The sequence below is a fragment of the Lepus europaeus genome, chromosome 4, assembly GCF_033115175.1.
Source record: "Lepus europaeus isolate LE1 chromosome 4, mLepTim1.pri, whole genome shotgun sequence".
Taxonomy (NCBI): Eukaryota; Metazoa; Chordata; class Mammalia; order Lagomorpha; family Leporidae; genus Lepus; species Lepus europaeus.
In genome coordinates, this window is record NC_084830.1 from 115,808,763 (window position 1) to 115,835,358 (window position 26,596).

Genomic DNA, 26,596 nt, shown 5'->3' on the forward strand with positions numbered 1-26,596 from the left:
AATCATTAGGCATCATCAAACTAGGATTGTTAAATTTGAAACTTAATACTAAATTTCTCATGCAATATTCAAGTATCATTTATATATGTGCCAACTATCATTTCATAAACACAAACACACACACACATATACACACACACGCTCTCTTATACTGGTTCTAAAACTGCATTTACTTGCACAAAGAAAATGTCAATCATATATATTTATCCATGAAATTTTAGTTTGTGGTTTCACTAATAGGAAAAACACACTAAAGATTTCAAAGAAGAATGTCACTCATTACAGGCCATAGTTGAGAAGCATGCCATGGTTAGCATTCTACAAATGTGTAATCTTGTTATATTGTGAAATGCTATAATACAGTGCCCTTTTCGAAAATACAGTTTACTAGAGCATGGCAGGAAGAAGGCAGGAGGCCAAAAACTGGAACAGGCAATTACATAACGTGAGTTATTTTTCTCATTTTAAAAATAAAATTTTTCTGACTTCTAATCCAATCTTTATCATAATATGTCATGCTGAACACCCCTATGGACATAGAAAATGTGATAGTCATGCCTTACTGCATCCATCTATTTAATTGTTTCTACTCGAATAGTTTTAGAAATTTAATTTGTGATTTTTTTAACTGTTAACTGAAATGGATTGAAGTTTATTTCCTATATTTTTCTTTGTAACCTCTTAAACCGTTATGAATATGATAGTTTTAGAAATGCTTGCAGTTGAAATTATCCCCATGTTTATTTCTTGTATGTCTCTAATTTGTTTGGATTTTGCAGGCAGGACTTGGGATTATTCATTTGGTTTCATGAAAAAAACCTACATTGATTGCAAAAGAAAGGATTTTTTTTTTCCTTCCACATATCACATTGAAATACTGGGACTGTGCTACTACAATATTCTCATTTAAATACTCTATTGTGCCAAGCCAGTCATATCTGAATTTCAACTAAATTAAAAAGCAAGTTTTGCTCAAATTCTGTGTGCTTTTACTAAATTTTATGAAGCTTTTCACAAAAGTTTCAAATATAACATTTGTTAAACAAGGTCTTAATTTAGTAGTTGAGTTTTATTATCCTAATTTTCTCATAAATTTAAAACAATTTCTAGTCAATCATAAAAAACATTAAGTCCTGCAATGTAATCCTCAATGGTTGTGTATATTTTCAGTCCACTGGTTAATCAAAAAATTATTTCCAGTTAATGAATTTGTTGGAAATAATGTCAGGTTCTGCTTTTTGTCTTATATGTTTATCTACATTATTAATCATTAGTCAATACAATCAACAAGTATTTATAAAATAATTTACTATATATTATAGACATGTGCTGCATATAAGAACAGAAAGTTTGAAAATTGAAGTATACTGACATCTATTAGTTAGCATTAATGAAATATATATTAAGCATTCCTTACATTTCATCCAGTAAGGCATATAATGCCTTACTCTCCTACTCTCAAGGACTTAGGAAAAGCCCAAGTAGATATTTTACTATTTTGAAATTACTTTTCCTTTTTCAGTTAATTTTAAATTCAAAAACCAAAAATTATGAGGTAGTAATACAAATCGCTTTATATCCATCACCTCATTTCCCCTATTAACATTTCTTATTAGTATATTGGTAACAATGAACAAATCATACCCAGCTTTGCCTTTTTTTAAAGATTTATTTATTTATTTGAGAGGTAGAGTTACAGACAGTAAAAGGGAGAGACAGAGAGAATGGTCTTCCAACTTGTGGTTCCCACTCCTGATGGCCGCAAAGGCCACAGCTGCACCAAAGCCAGGAGACAGGAGCCTCTTCAAGCTCTCCCATGTGGGTGCAGGGGCCCAAGGACTTGGGCCATCTTCTACTGTTTTCCCAGGCCATAGCAGAGAGCTGGAATGGAAGAGGAGCAGCCAGGACTAGAATCGGTGTCCATATGGGATGCCAGAGGCGCAGGCGGAGACTTAATCCACTGTGCCACAGCACTGGACCCCTCCCTATTATTTTTAATCCAAACTATTTTTATCCCTTTGACCCATCCAAGCCTATAGTAATCAACATTTTATGTCCTATTGAGCAGATTATTTTATTTAATTTCAGCTCCCACATATCCAGGAAAACACATGGTATTTGTCTTTATGTATCTAGTTTATTTCACTAAAATCGATGTCCTCCATTTCTATCTATTTCGCTACGAGTGAGAGAAATTCATCATTTTTTATAGTTGAACTGTATTTCTTTGTGTATATATACCACATTTTCCTTAGTCATCCATATAATGATGGATACTTTGGTTGATTCCCTATTTTGGCTATTGTGAAAAGTGCTGCTGTAAACATGGTGGAGTAGGAATCTCTGATACTTCGTTCTTGTCTTTTGTGTATATTCCCAGTACAGGGATTGCTGCGTCATATGGCAAGTCTATTTCTAGATTTTTGACAAGTCTCCATACTGTTTTCCACAGTGGCTGCATTAATTTACATTCCAATCAATAGTGTTTAAGAGTTCCATTTTTTTTTTTTTTCTACATCTGCACCACTACTTGCTGCTCTGTCTTTTGGGTAAAAGCCATTCTGACAGGAGTGGGGTGATATTCTATTGTGGTTTTGATTTGCATCTCCCTGATGTCTAATGATACTGAGCATTTTTTACATTGCCATTTGCATTTCTGCTTCTGAAAATTGTCTAATCATGTCCTTTGACCATTTCTTCACTGTAGTGATTGGTTTTTGTTGTTGAGTTTTTCGAATTGCTGCTATATTAGTTGTCAAGTAACGAGTGTGTAAATATTTTCTCATTCTGTTAGAAAATGTGAGAGCCATGCTCCAGTAGTCTTCACTCTACTTATTGTTCCATTTGCTGTGCAGGAACTTCTGAATTTAACATAATCCCACTTGTCTAGTTTTACTTTTGTTGCCTCTGCTTAGGGCTCTTATACAAGAAGTCATCACCTATATCAATGTGTTAAAGTGTTTCCTTATTTTTTCTTCTAGCAATTTTATAGTTTTAGGTCTTACATTTAGATCTTTGATCTATCTTCAGATGACTTTTGTATATGGGGTAAAGGAAGGGTCTAGTTTAATTCTTCTACATATATACATCCAGTTTTGCCAGCATTGTTTATTAAAAAGACTATTCTTTCTCCAATGTATGTTCTTGGTACCTTTGTCAAAAATCAGTTGGCTGAATGTCCGTGGACAGATTTGTGGGCTCTCTGTTCTATTGAGTGCTAGATTTTATGCCAGTATATCACTATTTTAATTACTATAGTTTTGTAGCATGCTTTGAAATGAGGTATAGTGATACCTTTAAAATTATTCATTTTGTTCATCTTCACTTTAGCTAATCTGGGTCTTCTGTGACTGCATATAAATTTTAGGATTATTTTTTCTAATTCTATATAGAATGTCATTTTTATTTTTGACAGATTATATTAAACATGTAGATTACTTAAGGCAATCTAGATATTTTAATATGAATTCTTCTAATGCATTAGCAAGAAAATCTTTCCCTATTTTGTGTCCTTGATGAATTCTTTAATTAATATTTTATCATTTTTAGTGTAGAGATCTTTCACTTCTTTGATTAAATTTATTCCTAAATATTTGGGGTTTTTTTTTGGGGGGGGTAACTATCATGAATAGGATTTTGTTCTTGATTTTTTTTTCATGAGTTTACCATATATGTATAAAAAGGCTCTTTTTATAATAATTTTTTCATTAAAGCAAACACATTTCACGTTTTTCATTTATACAGTTTTAAGAGCATAATGATACTCCCCTCCCTCCTTTCTCATTCTCCCTCCTTCTTTTCTTATTATCTTTTAATTTTTACAATGATGTTCTTTCAATTTACTTTCTAAACACAAGCTTAATCCTCCATTAAATAAAAAATTCAACAAGTAGTAAGTAGAAAAACCATTGTTTCTCAAGAGGATAGACAAGGACTATAAGCAATAATCAAATCTCAAAAAGTCAATTTCATTCACATACATCATATTATTATACTCTGTATATTAACTACCACATCAGGGAAAACATATGACATTTGTCTTTTGGGGGCTGGCTTATTTCAGTAAGCATAATGGTCTCCAGCTGCACCCATTATGTTGGAAAACAGGATTTCAATCTTTGTTACAGCTGAGCAGTTCTTTCTGATCTAACAGCTTTTTTGTGCAGTGTTTAGGCCTTCCTCATACAAGTTCGTATTATCTGCAAACACAGATATTTTCATTTCCTCCATTCCAATTTCTATGCCCTTTATTTCTTTCTCGTAGCTAATTGCTCATTAATTATCCCATTACGTGGAATAATTATCCCATTATGTGAAAAGTGGACATCCTTGTCTTGTTCCATAAATTTGAGTAGAAAAGGAAATGCTTTCAGGTTTTTCTGGGTCTGTATGAAACTGGCTGTTCGTTTGTCATATATAGCATTTATAATTTTGACATATGTTTCTTCTATAAGTAATTTGTTGACAGCTTTTATCATGAAGGGATGTTGATTGCTTTTTTTAAATTATTTATTTGAAAGCCAGCATTACAGAGAAGGAGAGATACAGAAGCAGAGATCTTCAATCTGCTGGTTCAGTCCCTAGATGTCTGCAATGTCCCAGGCAGGGCCTGGCTGACACAGGAGCCAGGAGCTTCCCCTGGGTTTCCATGTGGGTACAGAGGCCCAAGTACTTTGGCCATCCCCTGCTGCTTTCCAAGGCACATTAGCAGAGAGATGGGTTGCGAGCGAAAAATCTGGTCTTGAACCAGCACCCATATGGGATGCTGGCATTGCAGGCAGCAGCTTAACCTGTCACGCCACAATGCTGGCCCAGGATTTGACTCTTATCCATTGCTTCCTATTCATCTTTGCAGATGATCACATGGTGTTTGTCTTTTTTTTTTCCCCAGTGATATGATTTATGATGTTTATTGATTTCTGAATGTTGAATCCTATCTTTCAGATAAATTACCACTTAATTGTGATGTATAGTCTATTTGATAGAGTACTGCATTCAGTTTACTAATATTTTGTTGAGAATATTGGCATTTATGTTCATCAAGGATATTAACCTGTAGTTCTCTTTTTGTGTTGCATTTTTGACTTTGGTATCAGAATGATGCTGGCCTCATAAGTATTTTAGCAATTCCATCTTTTTCATTGTTTTGGAATAATCTGAATAGTACTGGAATTAATTTGCTATAAAGTGTTATAGAATTCAATAGTAAGGACAAGTCTTGTACTTTTCTTTGATAGGAGACTTTTAATTATTATTCCAAACCCTTTGCATGTTATAAATCTGTTTAGATTTTCTTTCTTTCTTTCTTTCTCTCTTTCTTTCTTTCTTTCTTTCTTTCTTTCTTTCTTTCTTTCTTTCTTTCTTTCTTTCTTTCTTTTTTGTTTTTTGTTTATTTGACAGGTAGAGTTACAGACAGTGAGAGAGAGACAGAGAGAAAAGTTTCCCTTCCATTGGTTCACTCCCCAGATGGCCGCTGTGGCCAGCGCTGTGCCAATCCGAAGCCAGGAGCCAGGTGTTTCTTCCTGGCCACCCATGCAGGTGCAGGGGCCCAAGCACTTGGGCCATCCTTCACTGCCTTCCCAGGCCACAGCAGAGAACTGGACTGGAAGAGGAGCAACCAGTATTAGAACCCAGCGCCCATATGAGATGCTGGCACTGCAGGTGGAGGATTAATCAAGTGAGGCACGGCACCGGCCTCTGTATAGATTTTCTATGTCTTTTTAATTAAATCTTGATAGGTCACTTGTATCCAGGAATTAATGAAATTTCTTCAAGGTAGTATAATTTGTTAGCATGTACTTGTTCCTAACACTTTTTTTTAAAATGATGGTTTGTATTTATGTGGTTTGATGTAATGGCTTTTTTTTTTATCTTTAATTTTATTTTAGTTGTTTCTCTTATTTATTATTCTGGCTAAATATTTGTCTATTCTCTTAGTATTCTAAGAAATACAGATTTTATTTTGTAGGTTTCTTGTATTTTTTGTTTCATTTATTTCTGCTTTGTCTCTAACCTTTTCTCACCTACTGCTAATTTTTTTTTTTTTGGTTTGTTCTTATTTTTCTAAGTTCTGTTCTATTATTTATAAGGTAGAGAGACAGAGAGGGAGAGAGAGAGAGAGAGGTCTTCCATCTGCGTATGTCCCCATATAACTATAACAGCCAGGGGTGGGACAAGGCAAAGCCAGGAGATGGTAATGCAGTCAGGTCCCCTACATAGGTGTCAGATACCCATCTGAGTAATCACCTGCTGACTCCCAGAGTGCATCAGCAGGAAGCTGGAATCAGAAATGAAGGTGGGACTAGAACCTAGGCATTCTGATATGGGATGTGGGCATCCCTCCCTTCTAACCTATACAGATTTTACACAGAAGTCATAGGAATCAGAGTTTTATCAGATAAAAAATGTAAAAAAAGTAATAAGTAAAAGCAAATGTAAACATAAAAGAAATTTGTTTAGGAATATTTTTTAAAAAAAACTTAGGTCATTTACCATCTTAAGTTATAGAATCCAATAACAATATAATAATATGTAGTTTAAAAATATAGCATTTATTTTTCATTTTTGTCATGTTCACTAGCATTTTCTAGAAATGTGAACATTATCTCACGTTATAAGGTATGTGCACATATATGTGTGTATGTGTGTATATAGCATGCTAAATTGTATTTCTCATTATGCTGTAATTTTATTTTTGCAATAATTGGGGGAAAGTGTTACCATTATCACTTCTGTTTTAATCATCTCTTTGAACATTAACTCAAACTTCTCTGCTTATTGTAATGGTAAAATGTTCTTTTGTTCACCTGGTTACACTGAAGACAACATACCCCAGAATCCTGTTCCCTGTATGGCTCCAAGTGCAATGGTCAAAAGTGAGGTTGAAAGCAACTTGCAAAACAGAAGTGAAGAAGCAGACATAGTATTCTAAAGGTTGCTATGATGAGAGGTGGTGAGAGGCACAAAAGAATCAGCAGACTTTATTATCTAAAGCATTTCTTGCTCGATCCCAGTTCTCCTTCCAAATGGAGGCTCTACTGATCAGCAGCAGCTTCCGGACCACCATCCCCAGAGCTCAGCTGTGAACTCATGGGGATGAAGTCTGAGAAGGCGAGTTAACATTGCCTAGGGTTCACGATGTCATCTTTTGAAACTCTTTTTTTCTTTAAGTAGAAGCAAGAAAAAGACTGATCTTTAAAGGTGCAAAAAAATAGCTGAATTTTTCTGGACCTTACTAAAACTGAGAAGAAAATTTCTTCATTATAAGTCAGAATTTTGGAGTAAGTAGCTAAGACTTGCAAGACAGGATGAGAGAGCTATTTAAATTGTAAAGTCCCTGAAGGACAAGACCAGATTTGGGTATGTTTTTAGCAGAAGCCAGGGAGTCACAGCATGATCCTAACAAGATAGGGAATACACCAAAGGATTAGTTATACACAGCTCACCAAGATCAGTTTTTGCCTGTTCAGTGCAATGAATATCTCAGTTTTAATACAGAGCAGTTATTAATTAGTGGCATAGGATTTAAGAATCTAAGGGCTGTGTCATAACTATGGCTAAGTTATCAACTATAGTCACCAGCAGTACAAGGCAAATACTATAAAACTGTAGGCAGAGTGAAAAATCACAGGGGCAGAAGAGTTTGGGATTATTCTGATGAATGAATATTCTAATTTTCTTAATCAATCCTATATCTCTGAGGTACAAAGTTTCTATAGGAAGAGAGCTTAAAAACAATGTCTGTATTTTACACAAAGGTCTTTACAAATGTTTAAAAAATCTAATGTACTAAAGTAAAACAAGCAATATCAAGTTGAAGGTGACAGCACATGGAGTTAAATCTGGAGTAGAGAATTTTACATTTTTTTTTAGAGATTTGTTTATTTATTTGAAAGTCAGAGTTACACAGAGAGAGGAGAGGCAGAGAGAGAAAGGTCTTCCATCTGATGGTTCACTTGCCAATTGGTTGCAGCGGCCAGAGCTGCACTGATCCAAAGCCAGGAGTCAGGAGCTTCTTCTGGGTCTCCCACACAGGTGCAGGGGCCCAAGAACTTAGGCCATCTTCTACTGCTTCCTCAGGCCATAGCAGAGAACTGGATCAAAAGAAGAGTAGCCGGGACTAGAACTGGTGCCCATATTGGATGCCGGTGCTTCAGGCCAGGGCATTAACCCACTGCGCCACAGTACCAGCCCCAGAATTTTACATTTTTTTAAAAATACTTTGCAGATACATAATTGTCACATGAAAAATAAGAGTGAATAGTTCCTATGTGAGGCTTGATTGTTTCATCAGCTCAAACAAGTTATAAATGACATTTAATAAATCCAGGTTAAGATAGTTGCCAAGAGTGTATTTTTTTCCATATACTGTTCCAGATCCTGGAAATGTTGTGAAAATAAAATAAAATACATTTTGAAAAATAAATGTACTTTATTAAAATTGATAATTGTTTTACCTGTATGTTCTAACCTTAATTCATCAGACAAGTTTTAAATTTTGCAAATTTATTTTTTATATTTATAGGTCATAGTTTCTAAAATGAATATTTAAGATTATGTTATAAAATGACATTTAATATCATGAGAGTAAATAAGTATCATATCTACTCCATCAAGCTTTGGAATATTGGTAAAAATCTCCCTATGCAAACTGGACTATTAGTCATAATTCTTCAGTCTGCTACAGTAAGGCTATATATCTATACCCCTGACATGGTATCATGTTGGGCGAATTATATCGCCCTGTGCATTAAACTGTTAAAATACTTAAACCCAAATAATTTACTGGATCAATGGGATATTAGCAGATGCAACACAACTTGGAGTTGTGACACTACTTGGAGTGCCCCCTGGGATTGGGCATGTCTCCTTGTTCTTTCCTGATCACTATGGGAAGATGCTTTAGTTACCTTGTTGATGGAGGCAGGATGTTAAACTTGGACTCAGCCTGTATCCCAGGCTGATTGAAGCTTATATCAGTGAGTCCACTGCCATCTCATGTAAGTATAAGTATACCATAAATTCTGGGCTGGTTTGTAAACCACCACTGTTGAGGTATTTTCATATTTTTTTTGGAAATTTTTGTAAATTTTTCATAAAACCCAAAATATATGTCAATAGTTTTGGAATCAGGTATAAAGTACATAAAAAGTATTATAAGAGATTAGGATATTGATGTGGAAATTTTTGGAGAAAGTCAGAAAAATGGTGACATAAATTACATATTAGAAAATATTATTAGAAAATATTTAATAAAACGGTGGTGTCATGTGATAAGGTAGAAGGAAAAGTCACAGAATTGAGAGATTTCAAGGCTAGTTCTTTTTGAGAAGGTGCTACAAGAAAGGAGTCAGTTAACTGACATATAAAATTTATCCAACTTGCAGAGTTGCATAATCAGTTTCTGACAGATTAAAGGTATTTCAATTGTAACAATTTTAAGACTTTGCCACTAACTGGACATGTGTGTGGGTATATATATGAGGTATATATTTGGTACAGTAATACGTAAGATGTTATGCAAAATCCTTGCTCTGCCACTTGCTGTCCAATTGACCTTCAACAAGTTATTGAGTGCCTTAGTTGCTCACTCCCAAACTTGGTATAGCAGGATTATTTTGAGTCTATGAAACAATCCAAATAAACTTTGAAAAATTCCTGAAACATAGTAAGCATGTGTTATATCTTGTTAATCCAGTAAGTATTGTTAGTAACCAAGGAATTATTTCAAAAAGTTAAATAATGAGAAACATAGCATAGTTTTTTAAAAATTTTACTCAAAATGCAGACTACTCTACCTGGATTCTGATAATACAAAAAGTAATCTAATTACTCTGAGACAGACTAAATCATCAGAAAAAGACCTTGTCAGCTAAGTCCATTTTCTTTCAAAGAAGCATTATACATACTATAAAGTTAGAATATTAAGTAAGCTAAACACTTAATGTGCACCCACCAATGCCTCATATTGCAGACTCTAAAAAATGGATTATGAAATTTAGTTGTAAAGAACAAAATAGAACTAAAATATTCAGAATTATTTTTCTGAAAAAAAATCATTCTCATAAACCACTGATTCTATTACCTTTTTTATCTTCCATATCTTTGTACCAATTTCCATGATTGCAAACACAAGTGCATTTTTTTTCATTTCAATGTTGCAACATAAAGTATAGTTCTTATCTGTATGGATTCACTCCCAATCTACAGTATCTAAGCTTATCTGCAGTTCTGTTCCAGCTGACTGTTGCAGAGATAGAAACATTTTCAACTTAGTCAATTCCATCCCCTTGTCAGATAATGTCAACACTTCTAAACTAAATGTACTGTCTTCCACTGATTTAAAAATGAACAAGTCCAGGCCAGGACCTGTTTTTAGTCATTCTTTTACATGGATGATCATCACTTTGTTCTTCATTTTTGTTAAAAATATTTTAAATTTATGTTTTACTTTATTTGAAAAGCCAAAGGATGGAGTGAACCAGGGAGACAGATAATTTGTCTGCTGGTTCACTCCCCAAATGCCTGCAACAGCCAGGTCTGCCCCAGGTATAAGTGGGGACCCTGGAACTCCTTCTGGGTCACCCACATAGATGGCAGAGATCCAATTACTTCATCTGTCATCTGCTGCCTCCCAGAGCATGTATTAGCAGGAACTTGGCTCAGAAGCAGAGCTGGAACTTGAACCAGCTTGACAATAAAGAGCTATGGGTGTCCCAAGCTGCATATTAATACCTACCTTTCACTTTTTGACGCTTTTTCCCTTATATCCTTTGAATTACACTGCTTCCAAAGTTTTGTATCCAGTAGTATATCATTAATTCTTTGTATGTATAAATGACTTCCTTTTCTTTTTCCCCTGCATTCTTTCTGATTATACCCATTAAATACTTGCTTTTCTGAAAGGTTTGTCTTTGGCTCTGAAATCCTTCACTCTTTCCTAGTATACAAATAGTCTTTACTTCTCCTTTCTCTGGTCAACAGTTCTGAATCTGCACCTGCTCCCTGACCAACCTTTAAGGCTGCAGCTTACAAGGCTGCCTCTAAGACTCATCATCTGAAATTTTGAATTTGCTTCCCTGGAAAGGTATTCACCTTCTTGTATGCAGTATGGTTGATAATTTTTATCACTATCATTTGGTTTTCTAACCTAGAAATAATGATACTATCTTTTTTTTTCCAGTCATTTATATCTAAGCAATAGCATAGTCTCACTGATGAGATGCACTCTGAGCAGAGATGTGAATGAATAATGGACTGAACAGTGCTGATACCGAGAGGAAAAACATTTGACCAGAAAGAGGGGAAAGGAAGAACACAGGACCTGAGGCACTAACTATAGTGCTTGGTGCATGTGAGCAATGCCAAGAAATTTAGTGTGAACAAAGCAGAATGGGAAAAGAATGGGTTGGATAAAGGAAATGAAGTCCACCTCAAACCTTTCCTGTCTCTCCTTTCTACCTGAGCTCTGAAAGGTAGAATGGCTGCAAATAGGAATATATTTGCATAATCACTTTTCTTTGTGCTTTTCTAACCTGGTGAATTAGATTCCATTGTCAAAGCAAAACAAACAAAACAAAGGCAAACAAAAAAACAAAACAAATAAATGTTCAGTTATAGAAATCCTATAAATAGACCAGTCATGTGTTAGAAATAGTGAAGATGCATTGTTTTTCCAATCTCAAATACAAATCAAGTGTAGAATTTAAGAATTTTTCAATTAATTGTGCTGGCACACCATCTATGTGCATTAATAATAGATAAGATCACTCTATATGGATTTCCTTCCACCTTCTCTTACCAGTTCCTGATGGATGTGAGGGACAATCTGTTGTACTGGGCAGAAGGGAGGAAGATGTGAATTCATTATTGTGACATGACAAAAAGAACTGTCCTGCATCTAGGTTGTGTGGATAATCATTTCACCAAGATCAGAGTGTTCTTCACCTCCACATCCAGAAACTATTACCTTCCTTCTAAGCAGAAAAGGTAGAAACTTGTCCCAGCAACCTCTTATAAACACTCAATATCTTACCCCAGTTTCCTGACAACAAAAGTAATCTATGCACTCCCAGTGCGTGGGATGTCTCATGGTTGCCCTGATAGAAGGGAACACAACACGAGGGCATGTTTTCTTTCCTGGAATTGATCCCCACTTCTCGCCCTGTAGAGCATCCTGTCTTGCCATGAGCCCCTTGCAGCTGAATTGAGGCTGCTGGGCCACAGGGACCTTCTTGGTAACTCCTGCTTTGTTATCTATCCCCTGCAACACATGCTCTTTGATCTATTCTGAGTAAAGTCTCCTACTCTTTGATCCATCACATGGCAAGCCAAGAACAAACAGCATTACATAAAAATATTGCATTTCTGAATCATACAAATCAGTCTGAAAGCTTCCCTTCTGCTGAGTCAGCTGTGGTCTTAGATGATTACTTGACTCCCTTGGGATGGAGCAACCGCTGGAGAAAGTAACACTTTGGAAGCTTCTACAGCTAATTGATCTTTATTTCCAGGTTTAATTTCTATTCCACTGGCTCCCCAGGGACTTAGCTGCAGAAGGATACAGGTTTGAGAAAGATTATCACTGATGGGTGATATAACATGTGTCATGGAAGCTTTCTAAATAACTTAACAAACCTCGGATTGTTCAACTCTGATCCAAAACACATTAGTACCTGACAAGTCTGACTGTAAGAGAATCAGAGACAAGTCAGAGAGGTGCCTGGGGTAAAACAGTAGATTCTCTCATCATGACAAGGCCAGTTGCCTTGGCTGTATTCCTAGGGCACAGTGATTTCACAGCACTTTCTCTAGGTGACCATAAGGCAGAAACCCACAGAAAGCCTCAACTGGAAATCCCGTCATTTCCATTTTTCAGACTGTTCAATTCTCTTATAGGCCTTCCTCAAGTAGTTTCCAAGGGAAAATCCCTTGCTATGACAGGTCACAATACAGTCTTTAATTATAGCAAATCCAGTCTTCCTGCCCCATTCCTATACCCTGAATAATTTCATCTCAAAATATTACTTGAGTATGGAGGCAGTGACCAATTTTATTTCAATATCTGACAATATAACCTAAAGTTCTCTACTGTACTTCACTGTGTAGTTTACAAGGCTGTATGTCCTCACAATGAGAGAAAACTTACAACTTGGTAAATAATCTACCATGTAATATTTAACAAACAATAAGTCTCAGGAGAATATAAATTGCAATAAGCATGTCCCTATATGCATTTAGCCTTCCAGATGCCCATCTGTTCCTAAGAATTGCTTAAGGTAAAGGACCATCTAAAACTTTCAAACTTCACTTGTGTGTAGTGTAATCAAATTATTTTCAAATCACTAACACCCTGCCTAGGTATGATCAATCACTGCTAACCTGCCTACAACTTGGTAAATTATGGCTCTGAAGAGATTACAACTGTCATCTTCATCTCCTGCAGTGGCAAAATATTCATATTTCAAATCCCAGCTCTCTTTGCATATGATTTGGTGTTATAGTGTTATATTGTCCTGCCACCTACTAATCATGATTTGGAAAGACGATGAGTCTTCCGAAGGCAAACGTACATTTTCCTCTTAGCACTGGAGCACAGTTCACTTTAGCAGAGCTCAGGTGGCATCAATAGTTTCATTTCAAACTACTGACTCCCAGGGGTTATGCATGTCATGAAAGTTCACTGTAAGAAGACATTTGTCATACATAGTGTATTCTAGAATACTTAACAAAATAGAACTATACTGAAAATCTTAAATATTATGAAGTTGTAGTTTTAAATAGATTGCTTTGACTGAAAACTCACTAAATTTTATTTAGTGGTATTGCTTTCCTCATAATAAAATACAAATGTACTGGACTGGATGAAAGGAGGTCTTGGGATAAACTGAGCAACAAATCAAAGTGAACCAGTCTACATTTCTGTGCCATGTGAGTGGTTACGTGACACAGATATGACAGACCAAAATACTATATCCTTCTGACCAGAGAGGTCAGTTGAGGCTGGGCTCATAAAAGATGCTGGTCAGTTGGAATGATGTCCAGTACTGTGGGGTTGAGTCTGGAAAAGGCATCTGTTCTTTCCTGTTGGGAAATTGGTGCTAGAGCTCTCACAGGCATCTTCACTCCCTGAGAGGAATCTAGAACTAAGAGAGGTGACAATTTGCAGCTGTAAACTTTGGCCAGCACTGAGACAGAAAGAAGAGGAAACTGCTCTAATGATTTCATTGCAGCCACAAATGCTATTACTTTCTGAATTCAGTTCTATGAATTTTTTACATGTGTGCTTGATATACAATCCCAATTTTCCATCTCCAGCCTTCCCTCAGAGTTGTTTTTTTTTTTCAGTGACTAATGATACAAGATTCTTTTACTTTTTTTAAAAAGATGAATTTATTTATTTGAAAATCAGAGTTATAGACAGATAAAGGCAGAGGAAGACAGAGCAAGGTCATCCGTCCCTTTGTTCATTCCCCAAATGGCCACAACAGCCAGGGCTGGGCTAGGGCAAAGCCAGGAGCCAGGAGTTTTATTTGGATCTACCACATGGGTTTATGGGCCCAAGCACTTGAGCCATCTTCTGCTGCTTTCCCAGGTACATTAGCAGAGAGAAGCAGAACAGCCAGAACTAGAACTGGTGCCTATACGGTATGCCAGCACTTAGGAAGGTGCCTTAACCCGCTACGCCACAGCGCCAGCCCCTACTACAAGTTTCTTAATTGATACATCCTCCAAACCCATCTCCTCTAAGCAGCCTCTGGGCTCTTCAATTAATTGGGTATTTTCTTATTAGACAATCTTCCTAGAAGCATACTTCATATATCACTATTTAAAAACAGGTAGTAAAAAACATGACTCCTAACAAGGTCATCTGCACCCTAATTCGAGATTTTACAAACTTCCTTTGTGCCACACACACCTAAAAATGCAAGTTCACCTCAGAACCCACATCTACACCATCTAGTGCTCTTTCCCCACCTTACTGTATTTTTTTCCCTCCATGAGTCTATTTAAGATATTTTCCCTTTCTGAAATGACCACATGGCTCCTTTTCTCTTAGTGAAATCAATCTTGAATATCAAGGATAGCATCCTTCAAGTCTTCCTTAGCCAATTTAAATACCAATGTTCTTCTGCTCCTTCTAAATCCAACTGTCTTTACCAGTCTGTATCATAGCACTGAGGATCCATTTATATTTCCAGACAACAACTTTTGAACGCAGTGACCATGTTTTTATAATTCCTTTTAAGCCTTATATAAGGTGGGATTCTTTCACTATAGTTAATGAGACTTAGCTTAATCAATAGAGAAAAAAATTTTGAGGGTTCCAGGATGTTTAAAGGAAGGTAGGGAAGATATCATAATTAAGAGCAAGGTTTTGTTCAAAACCCTCCACCTTGGGGTGGACATTTGACTTTGTGACTGAACCTCTGGTTGGGACATCCATGTCCCACATCAGAGTGCCTGGCCTTGATTCCCACCTCCAACTCCGAAGCCCAGATTCTTGGACTGAAGATGCTGGGAGACAGCAGTGATAGGTCAATTAGTTGTGTTCCTGCCACCCACATGGTAGATTTCTGCCTCCTGACTTCAGCTCACCCCAACCCTCCTCCAGCTCTTGCAAGTATTTAGAGAGTATTGGGTACTCTTTCTGTCTTTCCAAAATATCTTGGACTTTATTTTCTTCTAACTTCTTTATTTCTTTGAAAGCAGTGTGTGTGTGTGTGTGTGTGTGTGTGTGAGAGAGAGAGAGAGAGAGAGAGAGAGAGAGAGAGAGAGATAGGGAGGGAGAGAGAGATTCAGAGAGAGATTCAGAGAGAGAGACAGACAGACAGAGACAGAGATCCTCCATGTGTTGATTCACTCTCCGAATGCCTGCAACTTGCAGGGCTGGGCAGGGCCAGGCCAAAGCTAGGAACCCACAATTCCATCTCGATCTCCCACATGTGTAGCAGTGACGCAAGTCCTTGAGACATCCTCTACTCCCTACAGAATACACATTAGCAAAAAGCTGGATCAGAAGATGAGACAGGACTGGATCCCAGGCACTTTCATACGGGATGCAAGTATCTCAGGCAGTGGTTGGACCAGCTATGCCATAAGCACAACTCTGTTCTTTTTTTTAAGATTGTTTTATTTGAAAATCAGAGTTATAGAGAGATGGAGGGACAGAGACAGCAAACAGACAGACACACACACACACACACACAGAGAGAGAGAAAGAGAGAGAGAGAGGGAGGGAGGGAGGGAGGGAGGGAGGGAGGGAGAGAGAGAGAGAGAGAGAGAGAGAGATCTTCCATCTACTGTGTCACTCCCCAGATGGCTGCAATGGCCAGGACTGGGTTAGGCTGAAGCCAGGAGCTTTATTCATGTCTCCTACATGGGAGGCAGGGGCTCAAGCACTTGGCCCATCTTCCAGTGCTTTTCCCAGGTCATTAGCAGGGAGGTGGATTGGAAGTAGAGCAGCTGGGACACAAACTGACATCCATACGGTATGCTGGCATCACAGGCAGTCTTTGCCCACTACACCACAATGCCAGTGAAGGACCCTTATGGGGGAGAGGGACAAGAAACTAGGCCTGGGCAGATACCAGGGGCTTCTTAAGAGGTTAGATGTTCCCCAGGGTCCAGCGGGCACGTTCTCTGGGAAGGAAAAGTCTATCCCCTTTAGAGAACCTCTAGGCATGCCCAGAGCAGAGCTGCCACTCCCCTTCGGAGAGCCTCAGCACTCTCCTCAGCATTCTCTTCAGCTGGTTCCCTCAGCACTCTCCTCAGCATTCTCTTCAGCTGGTTCCCTCAGCACTCTCCTCAGCATTCTCCTCAGCTGGTTCCCTCAGCACTCTCCTCAGCACTCTCCGGTATGCTAATTGTCCCTCCGAACCGGCCAATCCCATATGCTAATTTGTTGACTATATAACCTGTGTGAAACTGCCGCTCAGGGCTCCTCACCGCCTTAGGTGGGGGCCCGTTTGCGCAAACGTACAATAAATACCTCATGCTTTTTGCATCAACTGGTCTGGAGTCTGGATTTTTGGGCGTCCTCTCGAGCAAGTGGGCATCTCTACAACTGAGAGGTCCAACACCAGATTCCTCTTCTACCATCTGTCTTCTAACTTCTTTCTGCTTCCTTGTTTTCTGACCTTTTATTCTATCTTTTCTTTCATTGCTCTCTCCTTTCTTCTGCTGTTGCCATTGATGTACACTCCTCATCCTTGTTCTGCCTCTTTCTCACTTCCCTCTTTCCACACTAACTTTGTCACTTTTTTTTTACCTGATTCATTGTAATCAATCCATAATGAGAACAATTAATACCAGTGAATGGACATACCAAATTCCAGAGATTTAATTAATATAACCGGTTACCCAGTCGGTAATCTTTGGTTTAGTCAGATACACACAGTAAGGAGATCTTATAAGCCAGAGCTACACTCTTGCAAATAAGGAACCAGTCTTTGAGAAGTAGTGAAGTGGACACATCTAAATGTATCTATCACAATTTCATGAAATTAATATATCCTTTCAATGCATTCTTAGCAATAGGTCAAGATTTAGCAATGGTTCAGAGTATGATTTCAAACTTACGTAAAGTATTGGATTCCTAATACTGAATAGGAAAGTATAGAAAAAAAAAAAACGAATAACCAATTTGATTCAGTCAACAGAAGTCAGAAATCAATACTAGATGAGAAATGTTAAACTAGAATACTAAAAACACTTAGAAAATTTCCAAATCTATTGTAACTAAATAACACTTCTCTGCAACCCATGAATTAAAGGGAAATCTATAGCAACATGATTTGAATTTAAATAAAAACAAAACACAATTTATTAACTTTTTTGGAATTTGGCTAAGAGAAGTGTTTAAGGGAAACTGACGGGTCCCAATACTTGAGCCAACAACTCTGCCAGCCAGGGTCTACAATGGTAGCAAATTGAATTCAGAAGCTAATGCTGGGTACCGAATCTTGATCTTCCAGCAAAGGATGCACTTAAGGGCCAGCCTAAAGTCCATCCTGTCTGAAACGCTTTGGAAAGGACAAAGGCTGACAAAATATTTCAGCCTTTGCAGACTACACATGATCTTTGTTTAATAATTTATTTATCTATGTTTCAACTCTTGGAAAATGTAAAACACATACACACACACACATACACAAACACATTCTTCTCTTTAAGTTCATATGATGAACTTGGTCTTTTGAGCTAACTTTTCAAACTCTCTTATGTAGCTTTCCCAGTTAACAAACAAAATATATAGAAGCAGTTCACCCACCTAGAGATGAAAAAAATTTAACCTCATAGATGGGTGAAGGTCAAACAAAACATGAAACAAAACATACCTGTGGTACAGGAATTTTTGTTTTGTTTGTTTATTTGCATGACTTTGATGGGATAGTGAGCATGTTCACTAATGAAATGCTAAAATCATGCTAAATCTATCTATCCTCAAATCATCTCTTGTCCTTAATAATACAGATTGCTGCACAGCTCCCCAAGAAGCAGCTCAGGCTTGCCTGCCTCACTTGGAACTACTGCCAACATCAGCCACAACCTCTACCTGCCATGAAAGCAAAGGGCACAAGGAAGAAATAGAACCATGCATGAGACAGACACCAATAACTCATGGGAGTCAGCTATAAAAGAAATTCATTCCTCCTTACAAAAGGAGGTACTGTAACTTAAGACATGAGGGTCAGGAAAATGGATAGATACACAACCATAATCTGTTAATGGGTAAATTAAGCCACTGATAACCAAGTCATCAATTTCCATGCCACATTCTGGAAGTTCTAAACCTTGGGGCATGGTAAATGGATCAAGTACCTAAAACAATTGGTGACAATGCATGGCCATGCTTGGATTTTAAGTAAACAGTTAAGATTTGCCAACAGAATCAACTGTTTTATTTTTCTTAAAACTTCTTCCATGAAAAGACTTTTTAGTTGGGTCACAGACATTTGTCACGTGGTGCTGATCAGAGAAAGAAGAATTGTGGAGAAAGAACTGTACCAGAATTAATTGCTAGAAATAATATTTTTGCCAAAGCGCAGCAACAGTACCATTAGTACCAGGAGAAGTTTATAAAACACACTTTTTATTTCCACTTCAGCATCTCCCCTTTGGGAATGATTTTACTCCTCAGCAGATATTTAGCTGATATTTGACAATGTCAAAAGATATTTGTGCCTAATGACTAGAAGGTCTATTGACACCTAGGAAGGCTGCTACACATCCCGCAATGTACAAGACATCGTCCTTCCCCAGAGAATCATCCTGCTCAAGATTCAATACTGTCAAAGTTGAAAAACCTCATTTTTGTTCTATGAGTTTTTGTCGGTTTTGAGTTATAGGTATGGAAATTTTTTTTAACTTTTATTTAATGAATATAAATTTTCAGTGTACAGCTTATGGATTACAATGGCTTCCCCCTCCCATAACTTCCCTCCCACCCGCAACCCTCCCCTCTCCCGCTCCCTCTCCCCTTCAAGGTATGGAATTTTTTAAACAATCGCTTTCAAAGTAAACATGTGATGTGGTCTATTTTTACATATAGCTGAAAAGCAGAAAGAATGCATATTTGAATATGCATTTGAAATATTTGAAAACAAAATACAGCAATAATTTCTTTTAACTATGAAATGGTACAATTTTAGTGCAATTTTGACAAAATCACAAGAATATTAACCTAATGCATGTAAAGGCTAGTGTCATCAATACACTTAATAATATAATAAAAATTTGCATGTAGAAGGATGTATTTTAATTTCAATGTGAGCATATTAAAAATAAGAGTTTAGGGCTGGTGCTGTGGCATAGCGGGTAAAGCCGCTGCCTGCAGTGCCGACTTCCCATATGGGCGCCAGCTTCAAGTCCTGGCTGTTCCACTTCTGATCCAGCTTTCTGCTATGGCCTGGGAAAGCAGAGAAGATGGCTCAAGTCCTTGGGCCCCTGCACCCACGTGGGAGACCTGGAAGAAGCTCCTGGCTCCTGGCTTCAGACTGGCGCAGCTCTGGTCGTTGCGGACATCTTGGGAGTGAACCAGCAGATGGAAGATTCTCTCTCTCTCTCTCCCTCCCTCCATACCTCCTTCCCTCTCTCTCTCTGCCTCTCCTTCTCTGTGTAAACCTGACTTTCAAATACATAAATAATTCTTTGTTTTTTAAAAAAGAGAAGTCTACATATATGGAGAATAATGCAATGTTTTTGGAAATCTGAACTCTCACTGTATCTCCATTCTTGTATTACACTATCTTCTATAATAATTTAGTGCTTATTGAATGCTAATTGCCTGAGGAATAGAATGCCCTACATACTTGTTTGAATTATATATTTATATCAATATCTCTATCTATCTACATATACATGTATTTATCTTAGATGCATTTTATATATAATGATTTGGCTAAAATATAGATTTTCTTGTTAGCATTGAGTCATATAATCAAAGATTTGTAGAAACAGAAATGGCATTACTGATTAGGTAGCCTAGGAATTCTCAAAAATGTATTTTTTTCCTTTTTTAATAGAATCCTTTGTTCAAATTTAGATTTACAATAATTTCATACACACACACATATACAGACAGAGAGTGAGAGAAAGAAAGCACAGATTTGTGGAAATAGATGTTCAGGAATCTCTTGCCCCTCCCCATTTCACCTTTTCTGAGACTAAGTAGGAATTCTGCTGGCCCAGATTGAGGTTCTGCACATATTTGAAAGACTGTCCTTCCTCAACACACTTGAAACTATTATTTGATTGAGAGCTTGCACAAGATGCTGATTTTGTTATCAAACCACTTATTATTATCTGCCATAATTTTCTGATCTATCTAACCCAATGCACAGTATGTAAGTTGTATACCAAAGGCATAACACTCCACCAGTCAGAATGCCTGTCTGATCAGGGACAATGAACACTGGGATTCTTGACAGCTTAACCCAAACCTAGAGTTCTTGCCAAGCCTGTTTATTTTCCTGATTGACCGAGTCCAATTTCACTGAGCCTAGAGTCACTTATGTGACAGGACTCTACTTAGAACAAATAAATTCGTAGTGTTTGTGTTACCAGTTTTCCTTCTATAATATCCCTATAAATTCACATGAAACACAACCCTTATAGTATTTTTCCCCCAAAGAAATGTTCCAAAATGTTTTAGTGAGAAATAAATTTCTATTCAACAGTAACCCAAAAGAGTAAGGAGAACTCAGAAAGCAGAAAGTCTTTCTGAAAAAGGCGACAGTATAAAGTGTCACACAGAGGGAATATGTGTGTGTTTGGGGCGGGGAGAAGTTGACAATGAGCAGGAAAACTTCATAAAACCTTGACAAAGACAAGATAGAAGTAAATATACATGAAAATATCAGCAGTATTATCAACTGTAACTTATCTGTGAATGATATTTGTCAGATTTAGCAAGGAGGAAGAAAAGGAAGAAGACTTAAGAGGCGGCTGAGGGAGAAGAGATAGGAAATAAAGGGAAGAAGACGAATCCCAGGAACAGCTGTGATCATGACCTCCATTGGAAATATGTCTGGGTTCTCTCCCTCGGTGAGGAAGACCTGGTAGCCAAAGCAAATTCTACAATTCAATAGGATATTGGTGATTAGCTGGAATGTTTAATTTAACGGTTTAGTAAATTCAGCTAATAGTTTATCTCAAGTGTGTGATTAAGTTATTCTAGAGGAAATTCTTTTTTGTTCAAAAACTCAATTAAGATTTCTAACATGGGTTATTTCAAAAGTACCCTAATCTAGAAAAATAAGTAAGATGGATCAATATCTTAATCCTGGCACAAAAATACACTGTGGATGTGTCCACGTATTGTCCGTAAAAAACAAAATTCGAAAAGTACACAAACAAATGTTCCTAGCATTTTGAGCATGAGACAAGTTAATATCACATAAATCAAGGAGTTATAAAAGAAAGTAATGACAAATCTTATGACTTAAATCAAATGACTTAAAATTAAGGAAATATCCTATTCATAAGAACCACCTTACATAAAAGAAAAAGGCAACTGAAAATGGTAAGAAAATATATGTAAAATGTATGATGGCCCAAAGTCTAACTTTTTAAAACGTCAGGAGCTCTAAATAATAAATGAAGGATAGAAAGACAATTTTAGGGCCAGTGCTGTGGCACAACAGGTAAAGCAGCAGCGTGTGACCTTGGCATTCCATATCAGAGTGCTGGTGGGAATCCTGACCAGTCTGTGTCTATTGTTAGACTCTGATCTACCTCCTGACTAAAGCACCTTGGGAGACAGTGGATGATGGTTCCAATACTTGGGCCCCTATCACCCATGTGGGAGACTCAGGTGGAGCTCCTGGAGCCTGGCTTCTGCCTCTCTGAAACTTGGATGTTTCAACTATTTGAGGAGTGAAACTACAGGTGGAAGCTTTCTTTTTCTCTCTGTCTCTCTCTGTCACTCTGCCTTTCAAACAGTTAAGTAAATCTTTAAAAAAGACAATTCCAGAGAAGTGTGTTTATAAAAGCTACTAACTACTATAATTAACATTTAGAATCAGTCCTTGTGAAATGAAAATTAAAAATACAATCAGATATCACTTTCATTTAGCAAGTTAACCGATAGCAAAAGTCATGAAACACAACTTGTTAGTGATATGGGAAGATGGGAAACAAGCATATGTATACATGCTGATACTGATAAAAGTACCAAAAGGTATTTGTAACACATTTGATCTTAGCCTCTGCAATTCTAGGAGTTGATTCTATAGATAATAACAGACTATGACGGATCTGAGATTTTTCCCCTTTTAGCTAACAATTAGCCTGTCACATTTTCTTGGGTGTCTGACACCATTAATAGATTCATGGGCCAGAAATAAAGAAGGAATATTATTGGTCCTGCAACAGCAAACTGCGTCACCCGAATGTTTACAATTACTCACAACTCTTCAAGTCCCTTGGGGTCAACACAGAGGGGCTGCAACGAATATTGGGTTTGTTCAAAGCTAAAGAACCCTGAGCTTAGGAGCTCTGTATCTGTTCCACTGACTAGTAAATATACCTGCTTTCTTTCCAGAGGGAGAAAGCAGCTCTAACTCCCTAAGGGTTCCATGTAATATCCTTCATAAGGGAGTCCATCCAAATTACAATAGCAACTAGTGCTCCTGTTTACAGAATACAGAAGAAATTTACAAATGTACAGAGGACTGCCTCAACAGATATCACAAGCTAAATTATGAATATTCATGATGTAGCTCTATATAACAGTAAACAATTAGGAATACACAAAGTACCTATAATTAAAACTCAAGACACTAATGGCCTTATATATATATATATACATATATATATATATTTTTTTTTGATAGGCAGAGTTAAACAGTGAGAGAGACAGAGAGAAAGGTCTTCTTTCCATTGATTCACCACCCAAATGGCCGCAAAGGCCAGCACTGCGCTGATCCAAGGCCAGGAGCCAGGTGCTTCCTCTGGTCTCCGATGCAGGTGCAGGGCCCAAGGACCTGGGCCATCCTCCACTGCCCTCCTGGGCCACAGCAGAGAGCTGGACTGGAAGAGGAGCAACCGGGAGAGAATCCGGTCCCCCAACCAGAACTAGAACCCGGGGTGCCGGTGCCGCAGGCGGAGGATTAGCCTAGTGAGCCGCAGCGCCAGCCAGCCTTATATATATATCAATATATGAATATATAATAGAGGTAGGGAATTGATATATTTTAATTCTTAAATATATATTTGCAGATATTTAATACACATGTATATATGTATTCATGTGTATGAAATGCATAAGCAAAGTGGTAATAGCACTTTCTCTACGGACAGAAACTAAGTAGTCAGGAATCTTTCAAGCCAAAATTTAGTTTTACTCTCTCTTACTGTCTTGAATTTTGTGACATGTACTTATTGAGCAAATTAGTTATTGCTGAAAATATCCTAATTTAATTATTTTCTTTTTTTTTAACTTTTATTTAATGAATATAAATTTCTAGTATACAGCTTATGGATTACAATGGCTTCCCCTTCCCATAATTTCCCTCCCACCCGCAACCCTCCCCTCTCCCGCTCCCTCTCCCCTTCCATTCACATTAAGATTCATTTTCAATTCTCTTTATATACAGAAGATCAATTTAGTATACATTAAGTAAAGATTTCAACAGTTTGCACCCACATAGAAACACAAAGTGAAACATACTGTTTGAGTACTAGTTATAGCATTAAATCCAAATGTACAGTACATTAAGGACAGAGATCCCACATCAGGAGCAAGTGCACAGTGGCTCCTGTTGTTGACCCAACAAATTGACACTCTAGTTTATGGCGCCAGTAACCATCCTAGGCTCTCGTCATGAGTTGCCAAGGCTATGGAAGCCTTCCAAGTTCCCCGACTCTGATCATATTTAGACAAGGTCATAAAAGACAGGGTGAGGATAGTAACCAATGATCCTAAGAGTGGCATTTACCAGGTCTGAACAATTATACAGCATTAAGTGGGGAAGAGGACCATCAGTACACACAGGTTGGGAGTAGAGCCATTGGTGGTAGAGTAGAGGTTATGATTACAAAGGAATGAGGCCCAAGTGCACTAGACAGGGTCTAGAACAAAGGACAGAGTCATTATTAGAGGAGCTAAGAAAGGTGCTGTCTAAGCTACAATTAAGTTTTCTGATTGAGAGGCAAATAGAACCTGATAGAAGGGGCTTGATAATAATCTGGTGGGCTTTAGGCCTTGTAAGTTAAGAGGCCCAGGCCTATCTATCTCTTCACATGGGGTATATCCTAAGGGAGGTGTGAACCTCCTAGGGGAAGGCACTCTGTTGACTTTCATTACTTGGCTGGCCTGGGAGGAGAGCTGGCCAGGTAAAGGCAGGTGGCATCTCTAACAAGAAATTTACAGTTCTGCCTGCAATGTTGCTGACCCTACTTGACCATCCCCTCAGCTGCAGTGGTCACTTTGGAAGTTGGGCTGAGTGAAGGGCTTTTCAGCTTGGAGCCAATAAGATCTGTGGCTCTGACCTGGGCATCCTTCGACTCCAGGGCAGGTCCATTTCCAGTGACCCAACTCTTGGCAGAGCTGCCAGGGCTCTTCACAAGCTGACTTCTGCTGAAGCCCAGACTTACCACATTGAAAGCCACTGCAGTGGACTGGCCTGTTGGGTCTCCTTGAGGGCAGATCACCGTACAGATCAGCCATTAATAGGCCTGCCACCCATTGCTTCTGATGCCTAGCTTTCTTTTCCTCCTGGTTTGTGTTAAAGCAGACCAGAGGATGCAAGTCAAGGGAGTGCCCATGTCCCATCTCTAATCTTCGGTGGCCTGAACTACAAGTCTATAGTCACAGGCATGTTCTGTAGTAGTTTTTCTAAGGTAGACAATGCCCATGAGGAAAATTATATTCTCACTTTAAAACTTTCTTTCCCTTTGGTCTGAAAGGGAGGTTTTTTTTTTTTTTTTTTTCTACTTACTGTATACTTCGCTGATGGCGATGTGAATCTAGCTATGAGATTATTAGTTAAGTTCTTATTTTGGCTATGCTATTACAGAAAAATGTTAGCCATCTCTTATAAGGTCTAAAGATTAAATTGTGCATCCTACAGATTCCTTCATAATAGAATTAGTTCCCTACCTTGAAGAGAATAGAGAAATGAAAGAACAAGTTGGGCTTAGAATAGAGAAATGAGGGAGCAAGTCCTAGATCACTTGCTGACAATAGCAATATCACATGAATACTTAGCAAACCATTTCAACCCTTAGATAAGAACTTAATAAAACATTTACCAGAAGGTCCAATGCCTTCTATAAATTTTAAGAATCATGTATTTGAAAACACCTCTTAAATATCTAACATGGTGCAGTTTGTTTAACCAGTAAACTTAAGCACAACCATATAAAATGTTTTTAGTTTCTTTCTACCAACAAGTTTAAAACATATGATACACAGATTCAGGTCCCACAAATTAAAATGTATCTTTGATTGATTTTAGCAGCTTAAATTTATGGACAATCTTATCTAAAAGCCATTTAAAATCAAACTCTTAATAAAATTTCCCCATGTGGACATACAATATGTACGCACATATAACATAGCATAATAGACCAATATCAAAATCCAAAATATCTGGTTGAACTAAGATTCCTTAAAATCATGACATAACATAGACCAAATTTGATCATTGTTACAAGGTGATTATTCAAGTCTTTGAAAATAAGCACATAGTTAAATAATCCATAGCTCTTAATAAAAATTCAGCTGTTTTTGAACAATTAGAATTTAACAGACATCAAGAGAACATAATAGATTAACACATTGCTCTAACAGTGCATCAGAGTTTAATTCTATGTCAAAGAGAAATTGAGCTTCCTGTGATCTTTTGCTGTGAGGTTTCCTTCCTTTACCTTCTTTCATATTGGTGACCATGTTTCTGTGTTTCTGTGTGTAACACATCTTTAAGCATCTTTTGCAGGGCAGGATGAGTGGCAACAAATTCTTTCAGTTTCTGTTTGCTATGAAAAGTCTTAATTTCACCTTCATTCACAAATGAGAGCTTTGCAGGATATAATATTCTGGGCTGGCAGTTTTTCTCTCTTAGTACCTGGGCTATGTCTCGCCATTCCCTTC